Raw genomic sequence first — 18924 nt, 5'->3', positions numbered from 1 at the left:
AGAACAAGTTGGCCCGAGTGTTCTGAGATCATAGAAAGAAAAGCTTTTCGAGTCATGGAAAGTAAATGTGGATAATTAATGAGTTACTTTTTTCATGTAATACACTGTTGAAAATTTCTTGGAAAAAATGATTAAATGACAATTTATTTAATTGTTTTTTTAGCATATTCTAAGAAAACAGTCACATAACCATAAAAAAGATGGTATTCAAACTGTTAACGATGAAGAAAACCGTTTATTAATTGCTTTCAACCAAAATTTCATCGAAGGAACTAGGTCCACTTAATGACTACTTTGTCTGCTTGCTGATGGGTACATATTATAGCCGAAATGGCTAATCTGTCAATCTCATGACCTCTAGGACAGGAGTTCGATACTCAACATTGTCATCCTAATAATTCCTCCATTTCCTTCATATGAAGAGTTTCCAGTGACCTGCAATCCCCAATTTGTGACCCTGGGCTATTAGAGTACGATACTCTCATCTCACTCAAGCATAGAGGGCAGCACCATAAAGCTGATGAACTATGTCCGGAAAAATTTCTTTTTTATGGTTTTAAAACCATGCTAGTTGTAAATGGTTAAAAAACCGTGAAGGTGAATAATGTTTTTTATCATAAACTTTATGTTTTATTGGAGGAGCACACTGCTGCCGGTTATTCTACCATAATTTTGGATTGAAAATTCTAACAGTGTAAAACAGGAGATCCCAAATGGATTTGTTACACGGAATACTAGGATTCCGTGGAAGTGTTACAAAGGATCCGGGACTTTTTCTTTAACCAGTTATGCTTTTCGAAACCTCGAATTAAATTTATATCCAATTGATAATGTATTACTTATTTAATATTTCTGTTATTTATATGAAATTATTCAATTAAAACACTTGTGTAGAAAGCAAATTCGAAAGTAAGTTTTTCTTTCTAATTGCAATATAATGAGCGAATTACGAATGGACATACGTATGTGAAAACTGTATTTGCATTTCGCATCAAATAAAAATAAGCAAATTCAACATTGGAGCAGTATGTTTCACTGATAAACATTCTCAACTTTTATTTCCGTTCTCTTTCATTTTTATTTTAACAGAAACTGTTTATTTTTCTATTTATGTAAACATTAAAATCAAATTAAGACTAGACCAACAAATTCATCTGTCTAACATAAAACTTAATTAAGACAATTTTGATGAAACGATGTGGTGAAAAAATTCTTCCTACCTGCACTAAATATTTTAAAAAATAATTAATAATATTTAGATTGTTACACATTTTAAAAATAATTAATAGTCTTTTGCTAATTAATATGTTTACGATTGCTAACGGAATTGACTTATTAAGTCTCGAGGTTCTGCAAAAAGAAAGTCGATCGTTAAATGTTCTTCAGTCGAAAAAAATTAGGAAGCACTGTCATAGAGTACGTGTGAAGTGTGTAAAACAAAACGGACCACTCTAAATAACTTTTGATCCTAATGATCGGATTTTCACGTTCTAGGACTCTAATCTCGAGGGGATGACCTCAAATATACTAGTTTATAAGTGCAGACGATATTTTAAGTCAATCAGACGCAAAAATACTACAAAAATACTCTATCTGAATAAACATACCTTTTTTAGACGGATTCAGATTTCTAACCCCCAAAATATAAGGGGTAGCCGCAATCTGGGAAATATGGTCCCAATAGTCTGGTAAAGAAAGAGCTCCAAAGTTTGAACCCCCTGAATGTTCGTTTTACTTTTTGCGTGTTTCTCTATATCTCGAGAACTTTTTAAGCAAATTAAAACAATTTTGCACACTATTATAAAATTCGTTTATTCAAACATAATTCCATGCAAAAAGTAATTTTTAGTAAATATTTATTATTTTTTATTATTTTATTTAATAATGGTCGAAAAATTTTGAACTGTAAGGTATACAATTTCTGGCATCATTTTAAAGAATACGATTTTGCATGGCAAAATGCAGAATTTGAGCAAAATCAGTCGAATAATTCCTGAGAAATCAAATTTTAAAATAATGCTATCTTTTTTCAAAATTGAGACTTTTCGGATCATATTTCCCAGATTGCGGCTATCGTCTATATTTTAAGCGTCATAAATCCGAACTGTCGAGAAAAAGTTATGTTTATTCAGAGAAAGTACGTTTCGTGTCTGATTTCGTAAGTTAAAAAAATCGTCTGCAGTAAGTACTTAGCATATTTGAGTCACCCCCTCGAACCATTAAGTCCTTGAAAGTGAAGATCTGATCATTAGATCAAAAAATATTCAGGGTGGTCCGTTTTTTATTTTGCGCACTTTACTTACACCTGGAGTTTACAAATGGCCAATTTCTAATGAAATTATCACGCATTACAGACTGCAGCTATTGTAAAAACAATTTAATATATTGTAAAAACAAATAGGATTTTAAATGATTGGATTTAAACAGGTGATTAAAAAAAATTCGTCAAAAAAAATAATCAGTTATATTTTAGTGTTTGTTAAAATACCCAAACTCATTCCAATTGTTCGCAAATTCACCTTTAAAGAATTTAAGACCACTGGAAATCTTGATACTATTACTAATTTCATTTATTTCTCTGCTATGCTTTTTATTTTCGTTTCACATAATTTTTTTTTCTTTGGTTTTTATGTTAGAGTAAAGGATTTAAAAATGTTGTTTCTAAAAACACTGATATCTGTAATTGTGCATATAGACAGATTTGACTGTTTCAAGTATAATTCGCTCTGCATTCAATTTTGATGAATAGGGGAGAAAAAGACCTATGCATCTTTTAAAAGTTGTATAGGTTGCATATTTAAAGCATCCAACACACAAAGCTAGATTACCAGCAAACAAAGCTAGAGTGAGCGTAATCGAGTTCGAATTACGGAGTAAATCAAAAAGAACTGCAAAAGTAGTTTCGGGAATCACATCAGGCTGAGTGGGAGGCCTCCTAGTAATACTTTATTTTATTTTATATCTATCGTTGAACAGCCGACCAATTTTCAAGTTTACGATTACCAATGTTCAACTCCGTATCCTTGTTATATTTTAAACCCAATCCAGAGGACAAGGGAATTCTTCGATCAAGTATTGTAATAAATTTTACCTTCGTGGAAGACTTTTTGATGGAACTAACCCGCATTTGCGTTACATGAAGAGGAAAACCATGAAAACCATTCTAACCCATGATCCGCCTACATTGGAGGATATTTTATGTAAACACTATGGTCGGTGCAAATTAGGTGCGGAATTCGTAGCGACCAGCCATTGCTGGAATTCGAACCCGAACCACCTCATTGGAAGGCGAGCGCTTCATCCCCTGAGGCTCTCTCCTAGTAATAGTATCAAATTTAAAGTTTCAGTATCATTTGATTTCTATAGGAAACCCTCTAATTAGATAGATACCAGGGATGGTTTCACCCTTAGCCACCCACCCTGCCTGTCATTGTCTGAATGAGAGAACACTCGTTGTTGAAACTAATTCTACTTGAAATGATTAACAAAAGTAAATTTAGAAAAAGATAAATTACTTTTCAGTCATAGAAAACTATATATATGATGCATCTTTCTAAACACTTTCAAACTTCAAGCCATCGTTCTGAATGTCAACACTATCTCATCAATTCCGGGCTATCTCGAGAATTGCCAAATCATTTCAAGAGACAATACCGTTCTCAAACGGAACAATAAACGACTCATCAAAACGAAAACGTTTTCTCCGATTTGCTTTTGACCTTTCGCATATCTCACCACTTTCACGGACGCATGTTGACAAGTTTGAAAGTGGCAGATGTTTTCTCGGATAAAACGCTCTCCCATAATTGCATATGCGATAAAAAATTCATTACCAATTTCCACTGTCAGCGCTTTTCACCAATTGTTATTTTATGACCCCTGTCCAATTGGAAAGATTGGTAAGCGCTGTTCAACAAAGGATGTTGAAACAATTGATTGGAAGAGACAGTTGCTGCACTTCCGGATATTCCTTTTGATAAAACTTAGAAAATTAGTTTGTCTGTAAATCTTGCAAATGTATTTTCAGTGCTTATCGTATTTAATGGGTCTCTGAACATTTCGCAAAATGTTGCTCACTTTGCAGATTTAGTCTCTGACTTCGAAATAAGAAACAAATAGAAAAATAAATTAATGCTTACACTGTAAAACTTGGATACTAAAATATCACGAAACTTTCTTCGTCTATGACGAAACCTCTTCCTGGCATATGCTCCGAATAAACATTTCATCGAAGGGACGAGATAACTATCGTCATTTCTTCGAGGAAACTATATATTTTAGTTCGCGGGCCACAAAAAAGGCTTGGCCCACCTGATGTGGCCCGTGGACCGCCAGTTGGTAACCACTGCTCTAGAGTATCCACAGGCGTCTCATAAAATCGTGATTTAAATTGACCTTTTAGGCAGAAAGTCACATGGATTGAGATCTGGCGAACGTGGAGGCCATTTTACGAGTCCTAAGCGTTCATTTTATTCCATTTTATATGTTACATTGAGATGATTAGGCATCTTGACGACATAATGTTCAAGGGACTTATAATGCATGAATCACATGTCTCACTGCAACTCGGCTGGCACACATTACAACATACGCAAGTAGCACCTCGTATGTCTCTAGTTGATTTAGAGCCTGAACGCGTTTTTTGCGATTTTTACCATCTCAACCATGGTGTGCAATCCTATGATCTAAAGTATGTTTGCAACATCTCCACGCCTTTCATCAGCCTTCTGAATTTGTCTATCAAATTTTGGAACACTTTTCACTTTTTTATGACATCATGTTATGTGATATGTATTGTATGAATTGTTATGTAATATGTTATGTGATATGTATTGGTCAACAACATCAACAGTGACGTCTTTCTTTAAGTTATATTAAAAAAACGTATAAATTATGTTGTGAATTTTGAAAAATATGCACATTAGATGAAGTAATTATACGTATCAACGCTTGTAGTCAATAACGACTAGTTTTACTTTAGAAGATGCAACGGAAGAATGTTAATTGAAAGGGTTCTACATAAAGTCTATGATTATTTTTTTCTGGCGCATAAACAATAATTATAATATTAATAATAAAAATATGCATATTATCAGTAATTTTTATCTAAAATATGCATATTATAAATGACTTATAATTATAGAGTCATTTATACATAGTATAAATGACTTAGAAATAATAACAGAGATGCCAACTGCTCCGGACACTCCAAAATAATTTGAAAAAAACGGTAAATAACTACAAGGTAAATTTTGCAAACATTTGACTATTTTTGCTTTCTTTTTAAGAGGTTTGGCGTTATACAATAATTATAAAGATGTGAATTATATAAGCCTACAAATTGTTTAGAAATAGTGGTGGATACAAATCTACTAAATTGAATTTATTAAACCAACAATCACAATTGATACACTACCACTTTAAAATATATATTTGCTGTCCGGAGCAAGTTGGCATCTCTGTAATAATGTTCTAATTCATCCTAATTACGTTTTACATTGATTTTAATTATTTTTTTAATTGAGCTTATTCTTCCATGAATTAGATATTTTCTGTGAAACAGTAAATGATTTGCTTGAAATAATCAATATTTTTTGTCTAAAAAGCTGGAAAATTGGCAATTATAGTTTTTTTCTGTGGCATAAATAATAGTTAGAAAATGAATAATAAAAATATGCTTATCATCAATAATCTTAAATATACATAGTATAAATGACTTAGAATTATAAAGTCATTGATACATAGTATAAATGGCTCAGAAATAATCAATTAAGTTCTTGAAACATTCTTTTAGTTAAGTGAAAAATGGTGAATCATAACAACTCGTCAAACGATATGTAAATTATCATAATAATATGATAATTTTTCAATAATATATAAATCATTAAATGTAAAACAAAAACTGATAAATAAATAAATAATAATATTAAAATATAACACAACAAAAATCTAATTTAAAATTTTCTCCGTTTTTGACCACACAACGAGAGTTTTTATTTCTATTAAACAACAATAATTTTTTTACTAAACACTTATAATTTTTTCTACTAAATTGCCAATTATCATTATTGTGAACAAATTATTTTCCTCGCAGCAAATAAACACGAACGTGGAGGTTATCGTCGTCATTTTAATAGAAAGAATTATTTATAATTTTATAATAACATATACTCCTTTCATAGTTCTGTTATGTTTTTTCGGCTGAGATTCTCTTAAATCATTTGTCTGCGGACTTGTTCCTTACGGAACATAAACGAATTGTTTGCAGTTCATAACAAGTGAAAACTTGACGTAAAAATAGAACAAAAGAAAATATCATTTTGATTGGGATTTAACTTAATTGGGATTTTGTTGTTGTTGTGGAAAGCATAGCATTTACTTCATGTTTGGAATGATTTTTTTTTTGTTTTATTTTTGTTTTTTTACTAAAAAAAAGTTCTGTCATTTGCTTTGGATAATGATGTACAAAGCGCAAAATAAGAAGCAGACTACCCGGAATAGCTTTTGACCTAATGACTGAATCTTCACGTTCTAGGACTCAGTTCTTTATTGTGACCTCAAATATGTTATTAATTAGTGCAGAAGATTTTTAAAGTTACGAAATTAGACACAAAAACGTACTTTCTCTGAATAAGCATGCCTTGTTTTCAGCGGATTTGAATTTCCCAAAATATATAGGGTAGCTGCAGTCTAAGATATATGGCCAGTTTGGACAAGAGACCGATCCAAAGTTTGGAACCCTTAATGCTAATTCTACTTTTGCATATTTTGACATACCACGAAATTCCTTTTACTTGAATTGAAAAATTTTTGCACACAATTATAAAATTCGTTTATTCAAAGGTGATTCCACGTAAAATGTAACTTTTAGTAAATATTTATTATTTTTCATTATTTTATATAATAATAGTCGAAAAAATTTGGAATTGTAAGGAATACAATTTTTTACATCATTTTAGAGAATGCAACTTTAAATGGAATGGAATGCAACTTTTAATGCAACTTTAATGCAACTTTTCAAAAGAATATGCATTAAAAACTTTTTTTGGTTTATAAAAAGTCATTATTGCATTCAAGAATATTTTGTACAGTGCAATGCAAATACGATAATTTTGCTTGAATTATTTTCTCCGTGTATTTATTGATCATATTCAATCCCTTTAGGCAGTTCTGTTGAAAAGAATGTGCATTAAAAAACTTTTTTGGCTTATAAAAAGTCATTATTGCATTCAAGAATCATTTGTACAATACAATGCAAATACGGTAATTTTGCCAGAATTATTTTCTCCATGTATTTATTGATCATATTCAATCCCTTTAGGCAGTTCTTTTCAAAAGAATGTGCATTAAAAAAACTTTTTATGGTTTATGAAAAGTCATTATTGCATTCAAGAATATTTTGTACAATTTCATACAAGTGCGTTAATTAAGCCAGAATTTTCTCCGAGTATTCATTAAACATATTCAATCTCTTTAGTCAATTTTTTTCAAAAGAATGTGGATTAAATAGCGTTTTTAGTTTGTGAAAAGTCATTATTGCACTCAAGAATGTTTTGTGCAATACCATGCAAATTTAAAAATTTAATTTTAAAAAAAATAATTTAATTTAATTTTAAAAATTAATTTAATTTTGTACAGTACCATGCAAATTTGAGAAATAGATCTGGAAAATTTACCGTAAAACGGTAAATTTGCCAGAATTATTTCCTCTGTTTATTCATTCAACATAGTCAATCAATTCAGACAAATTTTTCTTCAAAAGAATATGCATTAAATAAATTTTTTGGTTTGTAAAAAGCCGTTATTGCATTCAAGAATATTTTTTTGCCATAAGAATGCGTGAAAAAAAAATTATTTCAACACGGGTCAGCAAAGAGGAATTTGAAATTAGTATTAAATTTCTGGGAAACCGTTACAATTCAGAAGAATAAAGAAAATAATATGATGCTTTTAAAAATGCATTTGTTTCGCTCAGTGTTTTTTTTAACTGTTCCAAACAGTTATCTGGACTGCGAAAATAATGCCTGAAAAAATTATATAATACAATTTAAGACAAAAGACTTTTTTGTAAAAAATAAAAACATATTATTCATAAATGGTGTTTGTTGTAACGTCAACACGTGTTTATTATTTTCCGCAAGCTTGCACACAATACGAATATTCCAAATAATGGAGTATTAAAAAAAATAAGGTATAACTGTCTCACCTGTAATGGCATTGAACTTTTGAGAGAAGACAACTTGTCACTTATAAAAAGATCAACACATTTTATATTTTAAAAAAAAGCAAGATTGATTCCCGTTCAAACTCAACACCTTTTTTTTAATTATATTTCTTACACTGCTATTATATGTCGCGAAATCAGCTGATGTCGATAGCCTGAAATTATTTGTTCCATGATTTAAACTTTAATTTCACCTAAAATTTTGTAACGGGAAAATCAATTTGTTTTCAAAATGCTTCGTATACGATATTATTATACAGTTCCGTAAACTGTAATCACATTTTTTAAGTTATTTCTTTTACGTAGAATTGCTAAAAAAAAATTTCACGTAAAATCCCTAGTCACATTTTTTTCTGCGATTCCAGCCGCCTCGTACTTTAAAATCGCAATCGTTACCCAAGACACAAAATTCTCTAAGAAACATAGAACTTCATTGAAACTGTAAATGTATTAAAACACTTATTTCGATTATAACTAAAAATTCCTAAAAACATTTAATTTCATTATAACTATAAATTTCTGATGATTTTTGGTAAAACATCGGAAGATTTCTTGTGATTTCCTGCAATTGTTTTTCCTTATAGTCACAATCAATGTCATCCAAATATAGGAAACGATTGATTATATTTTCGACTTCAGACTTCAGTGTATACTGCTCAAGGGGGGATAAGAACTCTGACATAAAAAATAGGGCTATAAAAATAGAATAAAGGCGAACACCCAGCTTGAATCCTATTACAAGTGAATCAAGGAGACTCAATAAACCTTGACAGTCCATAGCTTTCTCTTGACGTTGTTTAAAAAAAAGGGTGTGGGAGAATTATAAAACGTTTGGATTCTGTTTCGGAACCTTCATCATTCTGTTTCGAAAAAATGTTAAGCACGCAAAATCACAAACGGAACACCCTGAATAACTTTTAAACTAATGATCGGATCTGCACGTTCTAGGATTCAATCGAAGAGGTGACCTTAAATATGCTAATTAATTAGAGCAGACGATATCTTAAGTTACGAAATCAGACACAATGACGCACTTTCTTTAAATAGCCATATTCTGTTTTGATGGATTCCAATTTCCGACCCTCAAAATATAGGGTGTAGCCGTAATCTGTAAAATATGGTCCCCATATTTTGATCAGCAGAGAGATCAAAAATGTGGACCCCTTAATGTTAATTGTACTTTTTGCGTATTTTGACTTTACTCGAGATCTTTTTAAGCGAATGGAAAATTCTTGCACACAATTATAAAATTCGTTCAGCCAAAAATAATTCCATGTAAAAAATAAATTGTAGTAAATATTTATTTAATTTTTGTTATTTTATTTAATAACTGTCCAAATATTATCGAATTGAAAGCCATGCAATTTTTTAAATTATTTTAAAGTATGTAATTTCATATGACAAAATACAAACTTTGAGCAAAATCGGTTGAATAATTCCTGAGAAATCGAATTTTAAATATACGACTTCTTTAAAATAAGATTTCTCGGGAACTATTCGACCGCCGATTCCACTCAAATTTTGTATATTGCCGTGTAAATTTACGTAATTTAAGATTATGCAAAGCATTGCATGCATTTCAAAATTATTTCGACTACTATTAAGTAAAGTAATAAATATGAACTAAAATTTAGTTTTCTCATGGAATTTTATTTGGATGAACTAATTTCATAATTGTGTGCAAAAAATTTTCAATTCGTTTAAAAAGTTTTTAAATTGTGGCGAAATAATGCGAAACGTAAAATTGACAATAAGGGGTTCAAACTTAGGATCGCTCTCCATGTCAAACTATGGGGACCATATTTCCTAGGTTGCTGTTACCCCCTATAATTTGGAGGTTTGGAAATCCAAACACGTCAGAAAAAAGGCATGTTTATTCAGAGAAAGTACGTTTGGTGTCTGATTTCGTAACTTAAAATATTGTCTGCACTAATTAATTAGCTTTTTTGAGATTCCCCCTCGAGCTATTAAGATTGAGTCCCAGAACGTGAAGATCCGATCATTAGATCAAAAGTTATTCAGAGTGATCTACTTCTTTTTTTTTTGTGCACTGTATATTAAGCTTTGTTTATTTCTGCATATGTTTCATTCATTCATTTATTTGCTGGATACACAGGTGAAGGGAAAAAGGGCTTTTGATAAATCCGAAAAACAGAGACACCTGCTCTACTCGTTTGAATTCGCTTCTAAGATGAAAAGACATAAATCTATAAAACAGAATATTTTCATAAGAGCTTGATCAATTCATGAATAAAGTAATTAATTATAAAAACGTGTTCTATTAAATTCCTTTATGCAGAAAAAGTAAAAACAAAAAACGCACTTAGGTATTCAAGGATTATTTATGTCATTCCTGAATGAAATCTTGGAAGTATTATGTCTTACAAATAATATTGTACTTTCATCAGATAATATCCCTGATAGGGGAATAAATGGCGTTTTCGTCAAATATTGCAAATTCAACATTAGCAGAGCTTAAAGAATTTGTTAGTAGAAGAGCCTACGAAAAGATATTTTTATGAATATAATAAAATCATATGCATAGAAATATCAGGCAACTATTAAAATAACAGGTTTTTCACGAAAAACTAACTTTTTCTAAGATAGTTCTTATTTGGATACGAGTTGAAGAAATCGTTTTTCAAATAAACTATGATTTAATATAATGCAGAGAAAACAGCAACCATTGCATCCTTCTAATATTCGGAAATTGTGCAAAATAATGTTAGATTTTTCTTAATTACCTGCCGTTTTGTAATTTTATGCATCACTTGGAATACAAAAGATTAAGAAATGTATTTTTAAAGAAATACTACGTGTAACCTGTTGTAGCGATTCAGTAGTAGCTTTATCCTAAACAGTGGCAAGCATTGGAGATATTACGCATGCAGTTAATCCTAAAAAGATAGCGCCTAAAAACATACTCCAACTTTAATTATTTAAAATAAATAATAAATAAATCTCTAAAATAAAAATAATAAAATTTAATTTTAAAAATTGAAGCATATTTAATTAAAAGCGATAAAACTATATCCATAAATTTCAAACACACTTACTGAATTTACGTAGAATTAATTGACTGTCAAGAGACACGCCATTCGCCAGCTAGGACGGAACTTTGAAATTTTGCTGATGTATATCAACAACGAATACTGGTTAGTCTAAATCGCTGTCCAGCAATTGGACTGATCGTAAAGACACGGTTACTAGTAGAACACCGAAGTCAAGCATTACCGACTGCGGTCAGTAAGCGGGTGGGTGACCACTTTGATCAGCCTGCGTAGGGACCGAGGGTGCACGGTATCGGTCATCGTTAAACTGTTCAACCGTAAAGTGCTCGACTTCCCGCGCAGATCGCCGGGCAACTGAAGCAGGGAAGCCATCCCTTCTGCTGAGGATCAAAATTGAGATGGCATGTCTTCGGATCATCCTCAGGGATATTTTCCAGACCGTCGGCAATAGCCCATTGTGCAGCTCTAATTTTACGCAAATAAAGTACCTACCTACCGATAGTTTAAAAAGTTTGAAAAGTTTACAAAATAGTGGGAAGTTACTCAACTTTTTCGGACGCTTTGAGCGTTGATTATCAGTGCGCATAATTCGAATATGTTCCGCTTAAGATAATCTTCTCTTTAAGGTATTTTTTTACTCGCTAGTCCCTAAGCATGGCCGAGAGATTAAGCTGACGAACTGTTAATCCATGCGGTTTTTTCTTCCACGTAGGTTCCAATCTCATCATCGTCGATTTGTTAGTTTTTTTGCTGAGAAACATCTTTTATATATGAACATAAAAATTCAACAAATAAATTATTTTCTATCATTATTATCAATTTCATTTATATATTATTCATTNACGAACTGTTAATCCATGCGGTTTTTTCTTCCACGTAGGTTCCAATCTCATCATCGTCGAGTTGTTAGTTTTTTTGCATAAAAATTCAACAAATAAATTATTTTCTATCATTATTATCAATTTCATTTATATATTATTCATTTGTTGAATAAAAAATTCTTTAGGTAAGGAAAAACATGATAATACTCAATCATTAAATCAAAAGTTATTGTCAGTGAAAAGCGTAAATATTTTATGAACATTTATATCTGTCTCCGCCAGCGTGACGAGGTGGCCGAGTGGTTAAGGCGATGGACTGCTAATCCATTGGGCTCTGCCCGCGTGGGTTCGAATCCCATCCTCGTCGGTTTTGAAAGGTTTTTATTTTTCGTATTTAATAAATTTAAAAAATTTATTACATATTTAGAAAATTTTTTATATATTTTTAGTATTTGTTCTTATTGTTTAAAAAGGAGTTTGCCTACAATTAGTTTTATTATCTTATTAAAAGAGGTATTTGAACTATAGTTTTTTTTTCTTCAACAAATTAAAATATTTTATTGAAAGACCCGAACAATTGCAAACTGCCGACATTTTTTGTTAGGTTAATAACAGTCTTGTAGTTTCTTTTGCAACATGACTGTTTGCAAAGCGGAGGCTTTAACAATAAATTCTTAAAGATATTTCGCTATTTACATCTTATAGTAGTGCACAGACGTTTGATTTCATTGTAGTGGAACTAGACATTTGAAGGATTATCTTACATGCGTTATTTTGCTGTGCAGTTTATTTTATTTAAACAAATCAGCTGATTGGATTTAATTTTGAAAAATTTCCTTACAAAAAAAGCAATATCATTTTGATTTTCCAGAACGAATATCTTTATCATTTTCATATTATGACAAATTGTTAAACATGTTGAAATATCTCATCGAACGTTTATTTGTATGGAAAAATTTTACATCGCAGTATTTGTTTTTAGGTGAATTAATCGTGCTTTATAACACTTTATGCAGAACGACAAAAACTAACATTTACTATCTTGAACAATTACGATTTACTCAAAACAGTCATAAAATTGTGTGATTTGCTGATAAACGTTATTTAAGGAACAAAAAGAAAATTACAAAATTATAATTTAAAAAAAAAAATTATATTTTTTGGCTCTATTTTCAGCTTTTTGTTAAACTTTCATCAAATTATTTATTTTTCCTACACATATTTATGCCAACATTGTATTACTCAATCCTTAAGATAAAATTTATTTTAACTGTTTTCTTTTAATTTGGAATACACACCTTATGTTATCCTTTAACTAAACTTTAAATATACATATTTTTATTGGGTCTTTGCACTTCAAAAAGAAGATCACAGATACCCACACATGTGACCTATGGCGTCAGAGCCAGCTGATCATATATAAGCAAAATGGCACATTAAATTTGAGCAAAGTTTCTCCACAGAAGTTAAAATGTTAATTTACGTAAAGTTAATGAAATACAGAACCGTCGCACATCGAATGTACTGAAATATAATTCTTCCTCGTTTAAATCGTTTACTTAACTTTATTATTATTTGTTTAATTTTGTTTCGTATAGCAACTTCCATGCATAATTAGTTTGTTTATGTTCGACATGGCTCCATGCCTGTCTTTGAGAAATATAGAATGAAAGAATCTTTGCGTATGAACACAGAATGTGCCATTTAAGGAAATCGCTACTTGCGAGCTTGGCTTACTCGAAATAGAATAGAAAAAACAAATGCTAACTTAAACAAATGACACTTCCCAACAACCAATCAGGATCGAGATACCCACACTACGTCACTTGCAGGTATCCCTTTGTTCGTGTCATAAACAAATAGAATAATTAAGCTTCTAAAAACAGGTGCCGTTATTTATCGATTCGCCAGGCTAATTAGAAGAGATTCCAGCATTTTTTAATCTACTGAAAAGATTTTCGACCTATTGCTATGAGTCTAAATACCTTCAGGTTAATTAAATGTAAAGATCATTCATTACTCAATATACCAAATTTGTTCGACAGTTTGAAATAAGCCAGTAGAATGTAGGCTTAATATAAATAGCCTTATTGAAGGTTCATTGTAATAAGCCTAAGAAATTTAATTTTTAATAATTCTACTCGTGTTTTCTCTTTAGCCTAAAAACATATTGGCGGATTTTAATAAGCCTAAAATATATTAGGCGGATAAAAATGACTGAAGATGTTTTCTATTAGCCTAGCTCCTTAGCCTAAAGATGCTTGCAAAGTACTGCATGTTTCAATTATCTTACAACGTAAACAAGCATAAACTTATCCGGATTTTTCAATTGGCTGTAAATTTTTTCTATCATGTGTCTGATCTTCTTAGAAATTCCATTTCTTCTATTCCATGTAAGTTATTTTAAGGCGGCAGCTAGTGCATTTAACTATTTCTTAGAAACTAGTTTTTTCTCACAAAAATTGGGAGAATTATTTTACAAAAAAAATCATAAATGCTCAACAATTTACTGAAAATCGTGAGCCATTAAATGAGAAAATATGAAATGTTTTGTGCATTCACCATTTAAAAAAAAATATGTTTATGAATTCCTGTATGAATAGTTACAACATCTTTCAGCAACTTGTCGGTAATACAAACATAAACTTTTCCTTCAATCCAAGCATAAACGTTGCAAGATGGGTATGTTACTCAAACATTTTTTTTAAACAAAACATTTCATTTTAATAAGCATTTTTATTCTTCTCTATAACGTTCTGCTTGAAATATTACACTATTTGAGTTTACCATTCAAAGTACATACTTCTGTTTGTTTTTGCATAAAATCTGCTCCGTATTCATAACTTTTTTAACAGAAATAACTTAGAAAAATTGTGCTAAACAAACAAAATCAATAAACAAACACAGTTCATAATAATGTACCTTCGTACTCTGCAACCCAAAATTGCTTTCTAGTTCTTATTTAAAACATTCTCGTTTTTTGACATCCATTTCTATTTTATTAAACAAAGTGACAATAATTTGAAGGCGCATTGAAGCCTTTTATATCTTTCAGAAAGAAGGCACCAAATAATGTGTTTATGCTTAAAAAAAATAAATCCTAGAAATGCTTTATTTTCTTCAAAATCTTGCAAAATAATACAAACAATCAAAATCCTTCAAGAATTTTCTTATGCCTCTAATTGTATTTCTTTAATTCGCAAGTATTTATCAATTAAGAAAATGTCATTTTACTAGAAGTGAAAACAAGATTTTTACAATATATCATCGTAAAAAAAAGGTATCCCAAAATTCAGTAAAAATGTGTCAAAATAGTTCCAAAACAAATGTAGTCAAACGTAGTCCGTAGTCAAAACTCATGTACTCATTATTGAGTATAGCATCTTCTCAAATGCTATAGTTTAGAACGATTAAATATTTGAGAAGAAAATCTAAATAAGATAAAAAATTAACTGCTCTTACCTTCATTCCAAATTTATTTTACGAATAAATCAGTCGGTAATCAATACTTACCTACCTTGCCGCCCTATTTATTTAAAAACGAATCCTTAGAAGCTATTTTTTAAATTGTGAGCATGTTTTGAGCATGTCCCAATATTAAGTACTTGGGATTTTCAAATTCTACTATATTTGTTTTGGAGCTATTTAGACACATTTTTGCTCAATTTTGAGAAAGCCGTTTTTATAGTGAATAGCAAATTATTCAGGAATAATATAAAGTCATACAGAATGTTCTGTAATCACCACTCTTAGTGTATATTTCTAAAGTATTTATCGAAATGAAGAAGAACAATTAAAACATACGAAAGCTACAACACTACGAACTAAGAATCTTCACTGTTCTTTGTAGTGGTAGCACAAACACTGTCAAAGCATGGACATTGAAGAAAATTTCTACCCGGTGGCAAACTGCTCAGTATTCTCCTCATAGTAAGTGGTAAAAAGTTGCACGACCTCGTGCATCAGACTTCGTCGAAAGGGGAAAGTGATACAATAAGTGCTATCTAGACAAATGAGGTATTGAGGTACAGTGAAGTAAGTACAATATTGACCTGCATTTGATTACTCATCTGATATTACTACCGAGACAAATTAGGTATCATTTCTTTTATATTTTTTATATGTCTATTTTAATTGCTGTATCAAAAAAGAGACCTAACACGCAAAGATACTTTTTTATTCCAAACTAATGTACTTTTCAAAGCTATTTTAATCCAAGTACCTGCTTTTACAACTTTTTGTATTAGTTTAACTAAACGTGTTTTTTGTTGATCGGAAAATGGATGCTGGACAGAAATACAACCATTAAAAACATATAAACGACACACTGTTTTTAGAATCATCCATTATCTAAATTATTACTTTTTATTCAAACCTGATCACCTTTTCAATGGTATTTTACGCAAATTACCCGCAATTATTTGTCTTTTTTCTTCTCCGACGTATCATGTGACCAGGGTAAATCTCTGTATTTCAAAAATAGAGCCGCGTTAGAGCACATGTAATAAGCATTCTCCATCGCTGATTGACCGAGAGGATCCGGAGCATGTCGAAAGACAGTTTTTTCTTTCTTCTTCTTCTTTTTCTTCTTCTTTTCTTTATCTTTAGGCATACCAGATATAGGGAATAAATCTGTCAAAGAAAAGAAAAATCCAAAAGAAAAAAAAATAGGTATACAGAAAGAAACCTTTCTAGAAAGAAATCATATGAAAGTATTCAATTTTGTAAATATTTTAAAGTAATATTCCATCAGTTTTATCAGAAAGAAGTAAGTATTTCAGTCCGAGTTAAAATAATAAGGCCAACATAAGAAATAACATTAAAAAAAATTTAGAAGCTTGTGTAGGAGACATTTTTTCGAATCCATTTAAATGTTCTAGTTTTCATGGATAAAACAAGTAAAAGACAGAGTATAGAGTCTGTTTTATACTATTCGTCTTCGATAGTAGATTTCAACTAGATTGATGATATAATATGCCTTCCGTTTGCATAAACTCTTTTTACTAAATCACCCCATATGTTCACTATTGGGTTTAAACCTGGAGACTTAGCTGGTCATTTCAAAGCTTCAACATTACTGGCTTCAAACCAATTTTTTTGTACTGTTACTTGAATGAATAGTTGCGTTATCTTGTTGATACATCCATTTTTCTCCGGCGAAAAATTCCATTTTTGGTAAAAAATGATTTTCGGGAATATTTCGGTAAGCTCGTGAGCTCATTTTGGTAAAAATGAGAGCAATTGAACCCTCACCATTATAAGCCAAACATCCCCAGATCATCACAGAATCATCGCCTAATGGGTGCTTGCGGAGTATTTATTTTTCTTTTCTTAAATCATGACAATAGTATTTCCATTCGTATGTTCCATACCAATTTCGTTCATTTTTTTTCACCAGAAAAAATCATTTGCATCCATTAGTTGTCCCAGGTCGTGATTTGCTGGCTGAAGTTTAAGCGCTCTATTCCGCACCTCCGCAGCAAGCCAATTTTGCTGAATAAATTAATCTTCCGGATCTTCTAACTGCGTTTTGCATCATTTTTTGACATATATTTAAACGCATAAGTTTTCTGGTTGAGTATTTCCCAGTCGATGCAAGTCTGAAAACCTTCCTTCATCACACGAAAACATAGCTTTGTGTCTTATACCGATGTTCTTTTTACCGTAATTGTCTTTCAATTTTAAAAAATTATTAACTACTAGTGGGCTGCGTCCCCTGCTCGCTAACGCTCGCCAACCCCCGAAAATTTCTACGCAATCTTATAGGGTTTGCTTCGCAAACCAAGGTCGCTTCGCTCGCTAATAACTTACATACATTGCAAATGCACAAAATTCTAAGAATTCAAAACAATCATTCAAATCCATGTAACAACTTTTTTTTTAATAAAGAAAATTATATCTTTTCAGTAAATACTAAGTCATTAAAATAAATTTGAATTCAAATAAATGACATGTAATTCGTTAAACCTCTTAGAAATGTGCTATACCTAGTATAAAATCTTAAGATAAAATTTCTAAGACTGATATCTCTTTAAAAAGGTTAAAATTTTGGCTATAATTAAGTCTATTAAAAAATTGAATTAAGTGAATTGCAATGGATATATACATTATATTTTTAAAAAAAAATAACCATGAACGATTCACAACTTAGTTAAAAACATAAGTATAAGTCTTAGAATAAATTCGTGATAAAACAAATAAATTCGTGATATAAATCAAAAATCGTCAAATAAATTCGTAACATATAAATTCGCGAAAAAAAAGCGCTTTCGACAAAATACTAAAATAGAGATCTATCGACAAAGACTACTCACTTCTGCCTAGCTTAATAGTATGAGATTGGTTATTTCAGTTCTCTCTGGTTATTTCAGTTTCCGTTTTTAAAAGCACTATATGTTGAGTCACCTCAACCAGATTTGGCATGTGACATTTTTAGCGGCAATCATTGGTTGATTTTTTAGCGTTGCCATTCGGGGAGTTGTAATGATGCTTTTTTTTGTCACCGTGTGAGAGAAATATATATATAGATATACTTTGATCTTCTTATTTTTATCACAATAATGCTATTACTTATTCTGTTGAAGAAAAAGCTTCAATCTATCCTCTTTCGTGATCAGTTGACTTCTTACCTTTCGCCATCCTTACAGCCCCAAAACTTGGAAGAAATGTATTGCAAATAGAAGTGTTTTTACAATCTTTACCAATGCAGTAATATTTAAGCTCGTATATGTGTGCTTACTCTTAAAACTTACTGGTGGCCTTAAAGTTTTTATTCATAATGAAATACTAATTTTGCTCATACCACTTTTTTCTGATAATTACATAATTAAAAATCCTGTTTGCTGCTTATATTTATTAACAATATACT

At 30.8% G+C, this 18924-nt stretch overlaps 1 non-coding gene across 1 annotated transcript; it reads left to right on the top strand.

The window, feature by feature from the left end:
* Nucleotides 1–12341: 12341 nt before the first annotated feature.
* On the top strand, nt 12342–12423 carry TRNAS-GCU (transfer RNA serine (anticodon GCU)). Its single transcript has one exon. It is a non-coding gene; the product is annotated as a tRNA-Ser (tRNA).
* The last annotated feature ends 6501 nt before the right edge of the window (nt 12424–18924 follow it).

The sequence above is a fragment of the Parasteatoda tepidariorum genome, chromosome 5 (assembly GCF_043381705.1).
Source record: "Parasteatoda tepidariorum isolate YZ-2023 chromosome 5, CAS_Ptep_4.0, whole genome shotgun sequence".
Lineage (NCBI taxonomy): Eukaryota > Metazoa > Arthropoda > Arachnida > Araneae > Theridiidae > Parasteatoda > Parasteatoda tepidariorum.
Note: the sequence above shows the minus strand (reverse complement) of the source record. Positions and strands in the feature narration are given on the sequence as shown.